Below are 6,080 nucleotides of genomic sequence, written 5' to 3'. Positions count from 1 at the left end.
TTTTATCTCATGAACTTTTTGTATATTCTTTTTTTTATGAATATAGAAAAAAACAATAGTGTATTATGTATTAATAATAATGAATATATTTTTCTTTTAATAATTACGTGTCTCAAATTTTTATTAGATTATGATCAATTATTTTTTAGTATTATTTACAAAAAAGGTATATTAATAAAGAATGAAAGAATAAATTAATCGTTTAAGAGTGATGAAAAGGAAATTATTGACTAAAACAAGATAGATTCTACCTCTTCACATATTTTGAAACATTATACTAATGATAAAAAATGTTTAGTTAGAGAAGTCAGTTTTTGAAGCATTATACTAATGATTGAATCTAATGATCTCAAAATTATATTACTTTGGCCCCTCCGACACTTTTGGTCAAGATCCCCCACTGTACATATTAATATTCAATTGTACTAATATTTATCCATTTCTTCTCATGAATATCTTTCTCGAAGATTATGCAATTATGTAATCCATTTTCTACATCGGGTAATTATGCAATTGATGTAATATCTTCAAAAACTTATTACAAAGTTGTCACCATATTTTTATTGACAATGGTTACACCAAAATCAAGTTTATTTGGCGATATAGAATAGACATTTTACTAGTGAATGACGTTATCGGTAAAAATGAAGTACTCATGATTAGAAATGATTATGATTGAGAGAAATGTACATGTTTTTACTGGAAAAGAGTGTGAATCTTCTAAAATGACGTTAAAAAGTTGATCATGGATCAAATGTAACATCCCATTCTAATATAATAACACCACTAAAATAAAATATTACAAAATCAATAATCAGAAATAGATAATCCATAAACTATGATAGGCTATTACAATTATCCAAAAGTATACTCACAATAACATGACATATTTATAAATATGTACTGCTCAAAGAAATTTATGACAAGAGATAAAAGAGATATAAAGTCTTCCAAAAGGTTTTCTAACAAGAACAATAGAATCTAAAAACTAGACAATTGTCTCAACATCTCCCTCATTAGGTACATCACCACCTTCTTCCTCATTTGCTAGCACCAATGATCATTGCAAAAGAAGAAAACAAACACAAGAAAACACAAACACAAGAGAGGATAAGCTAATTTACAAAAGAAATAAACATGTAATACATAAATAAATTTCATCACAATGCAATACACTTCAAATGGTCATAGAGAAATTAACATACAATTAAAGAATCTTCTAAATTCAATTATCCAGATACATGCATTGATACCAGATCCTTAGAGATTATGCACTTGGGGTGACCTCTACTATTCTGTAGAGATATTGTCAATGGGTTTCACCCTACCCCACATAAGGTTAGTCCTTCCCCGTCTTAGGCCATGGAAAACCCCTTAGACTAGGACCTCCTGCATCTCTCACCATATAACTCATTCTACTTTATATGAGTTTGAATGGTTATTAGAGAACCAGGAAATCTCTACCTCAGGATCCTTACATCAATACATACACTAAGGAAATACACAAGATAGGATTTCCTCCCTGGAAATCACTACATCGTCATCACTTTCACACCATGATTTAACAAACTAATATTTACATCACACGTTTCATATGAACTTAAATCATCACACCATAACATAGAAAGATCTTATACCTTAATCCAAACTCATTTATCATTCACAATACCTTAACATGTACAAATTGTTTGAGATTTTAAAAATAATAAAATTGCAACATCCACAAAACTTCAAAAATTATGTTCTTACATTAAATTTAAATATAATTGAATAAAAAATGCACTGCAAAAAGAATAAACTCGATTGAGTACATGTGAAAAAAGTTATGTACCAAACAAGCAACAAAGGTCAAAGATGTCAACAACTTAAACTACGAGAATCTTATGAGAAAACTTGATCTAAATACAAACCTCCAATCAAAGATCCGAATGGACAAAGTAAATAACAATATGTGTAGGACCAATTACAAAATTTCAGCTCGATCTGACGGTTAACGAAACAAAAATATTTTTTTTTCCAAGATGACTCAGACTAGGAAAATAAGGTGGTGCTTAATGCCGGGAAAGTAGCACCCAACGGTAAATCAAAATACTAAACTCCTTATTTAAGCTTTGGTTGAGTAATGTAACATCTCTTAAGTTAATCCTCACTTAAAAGACCTCTTAATACTTAGAAAATCTATGTGCTTTAACTCAAGTAGTGTTAGATTACTCAATTCAAGGATCATACAAAGGCATTCCTAAAACAATGAAAACCAAAGTTTTCATGCCTCCCTCAATTCAATTGCATATAAATTACATATTTAAACATCATTCTCCACTAAAAGATAAATTCCACAATCTAGGATCACCAAGCATACCATAACATCATCTATCACAACTTTAATATATTATATCACATATTACAACCAGGCTTATCGTATTTAACATACCATTCAATTAGCACAAATAAAAATAATCAATAATCAAAGGCTTAATATCACACATCATTATATTCTTAGCAAACAATTAAAACAAAGCTCAACATGTAAAAGTTAAAATTAGCTTCGCTCAATTGGTAAAACAATTGAAAATTGTTATAAGACCCCAAATCATCTTCAAACTCGTATGATGTTTTATCTACGTATAGAAACACCACAAGAATGATCAAATCATATCATTATGATCACTTATCAGTAGATACTCACATTCGATGACTCTAAAGACACATGCAGACAAAGAAAGCCTACATAGGAAAAACATATTGAGCCTAGAAAAAAGATAGAAAACTAACTTACTCAAAAAGGAGAAAATGATTGGCTATCTTTGTAGAACTCGATGCCCTGATCATAGAGGCGGTCTCTAATCCTCAAATAGATGAGTAAGGAGATAAAAAAACATAGAGAAAATGTAGAGAACTCTAGAAAATTGTTTCTAAAGAGATGTCAGTTTTATATAAAATTAAATTCAACTATTAGAAAGTTTTATATAGCTTAAACTTTTTATTATTAAATTATTACACTGTTCTCTTTTTATAAAAATTACCATTGCTCTTAAGCCATTTTCTAGGTTCTATCATTCTCCTCAACAAGAAATATTGTCATCCTCGAAAATTTACTATCAGGTAGAAAATAAGGATATGCTCTTTTCATATTCTCTCAAAACAACCATCTAGATTCAACCAACCTATTATACCCCGACACACTTACTAGACTTAAACCCCACCTCTTTGTTATTTGGAGTTATATTTATTGTAATAATACTTTTGTGCTTTTTTTTTTTTTTGCAACTTGGAAGGTGGGAAGGTATAGTACAAATGTGAAAAAAACTCAAACTTGAGGAGAAAATTGTTAGGAATCTATGTGTGAATATAAGTCTCTCATTAAGTAAAAATGAGAAAGTTAAGCAATAGATATGACGAAGCTACAAACCCATTGAATTATCTATCTTTCTTTACTATTTTGGTGTAATTTTGTTAAAGAAATTACTAAAACAAGTTGATTTAGAAAAAAATAAACAGTCATGCTTGAGATTCATGACTTTATATTAAAGAAGTCATGTTTACGTACATGACTTCAATTCTATCACATAAAAGTCATGCATGACAAAGATGACTTTGGTTTGTTTATTTTCTCCCATGAAATCGTGTCCACTTTAAAGCTTAGAGCTCTTGTCACGGTTTTTTCTTTAAAAGGTATCCTAGAGGGTTAAGGGATGAAGGTGCATTTAAATTGTCTTTGATCTCAAATCGTAAGCGATGTGAGATATTTTGTGTACCGGAATAAGCCCCCAGTCAAGGACTAGGGAAGTTTTCGTCCCCACAGACGACGTCATCCAAAGTTCGTTAAGATAACATCTTTAAGGTCAATAACCACATCCAAGGTATTGTAATGTCCTGATCCCAAGTTCGTTGAGATAATATCGTTAAGGTCAATCACCATTTCAGAGGTTTTGTCTACTTTGGAGTCTTGTAACGATTTTGTTCTTAAAAGACATCTCAAAAGTATCGAATGAAGTTACATTAAATTATTCTTGACCTTAACTTCTAAACGATATAAGATTATTGTGTGTGCCAGAATACCAAGTAAAAGAAAAAGTATAATAACAAACTTAAATAAAATAATATATTGAAAGAAACTTTTCCTATTAAAATTACGAAACAGAAATAAAACACAACTATCACTTTTTTTAAGTAAAAGACAAAATATGTTCTTCTTCCTTGATCCTAAAGTCAACTATTTAAACTTTTATCTATACCTGGCTGCTTGGATGCATTGACTTTATCATTCGTCCTTTACCGCGTTTATGTACTATTGCTTCTTGGATAACATTCTTGAATCGAATACAAACATTACTTTCAATACTTTTATTCATGATGATACTTATTATTTTTTTAGCTTTTTTCTATTACAAGGTAGGTAACTAATGATCATTACTTTGTTAACTTATACCTTAATAAAATACCAAATATTTTATCAACTTAATAACATCGAAACTATATATCTTATTTGAAATTTTATCCTTTACTTCTTGTGTTTGTAACAATTGACGTATATACGGAGGCCCTCCTTTAACTATGATATTGTTGATTTCATTTCCATGATATAAAACATCACCTTTAGTTAATTCATTTTATGGATTACTACTAAGCATGTTTGTCTTCGTATCTTTCTTTTTGTTGAATTCTTCTTACTTTATCTACTAGTGTTTTGCATTTCCCAAGTTGTTGGTTGACTAGCTTTTTTTCTTATAGAAAATCCAAAACTAACATCAACTATTGATTAACTCATTTAGGGTTTTATGTGAAACACTTAACTTTCAATTATTTAAATCAATTATCATCAATACTTTTAGTATGGTATCTTTAATATTCATTGAATTTATAAGATTTACTCTTTTGTCACATTTGAAGATTTTCTTCTCTAGTAAACAAACTCGTAAAATACTTTGAAGTACTATAACAGTAACAATATCTTTACATTCTCTTTGGTACCTTGTATATGTTTAGTTGTGGACTCTCTTATTTCCCCAATAATTTTAGTGATTTTATACCATATATACAATTCACTTTCTTTCTATAATAAAATTAGGGAGATGAAAAATAAAGGTTGATCCTTCCAAACTTTTCAAACTTGAGTGCATGTATATTAGAAGAATTTACGAGAATTAAATTATAAAGATTACCCGTTTTTTATATGATTTAATTTTAATAAATATATTCAAACTTAAAATTATGGAAAATATTTCTGGAAAGATAACATGAAATATTAATTATTATGAGGCTCTTTAAAACCAACTTTTAACTATAACCACTATAAGAATGAAAATAAAGCAACCATAAATAACTTTATATATATAATGGAAACTAACTTTGTCCGTGAAACAGACACGAGAGGTACGAACAGAAAACAAATCAATTTTGAATTAAGAATAAAAAAGTATATCGGTATGATATTTTTTTACTTGTACTTAAACATAAAGAAATTGATATATATCACAAAAATACTAAAATATCTGTTGAAAAATATGAATAAGTCTACTTATTTAACACTATTTGTGTTAGTGTGTTATTAGTGGAGATGATCTTGGTCAATAATTTTTAGAGCTAAAATAATACAATTATAAATATATATATATATATATATATATATATAAATATATATATTTATATAATTATGCTAAGTTGAAAATATTTAATACGTATTAAATTATTTTTAATTTCATAGTTAACTATAATATTAAAATAAGGGTCTTATTAATCAGTGTCCTAAGAATACTGGTTAAGATAATTAATATGCATCGAATCTTATAAAGAATATATAAATAAGTGTAATATTAAATTAAATCTGATTTAATCACCATTAATGCAATCTTATTTTATTTAAAAGATAAAAATGCCCATAAACAAAAGTTAAAAAAGTAATTAAATAATAAAATAATTACGTTGTTGAAAATTAAAAATAAGTAAGTTTAAATTAACATAACAACTAGGGAAGAAAAAATAGTGTTAAATATCTAAAAAATTTATAAAAAAAATAATTAAAGTATCAATTTGGGACTTGATCGAATTTCCTTTATCTGACTTCTTGATAATCTTTTCCA

The sequence above is a fragment of the Vigna unguiculata genome, chromosome 8, assembly GCF_004118075.2.
Source record: "Vigna unguiculata cultivar IT97K-499-35 chromosome 8, ASM411807v1, whole genome shotgun sequence".
In the NCBI taxonomy this organism is placed as follows: Eukaryota; Viridiplantae; Streptophyta; class Magnoliopsida; order Fabales; family Fabaceae; genus Vigna; species Vigna unguiculata.
The sequence above is the reverse complement of the archived record's forward strand: the minus strand, read 5'-3'. Positions refer to the sequence as shown.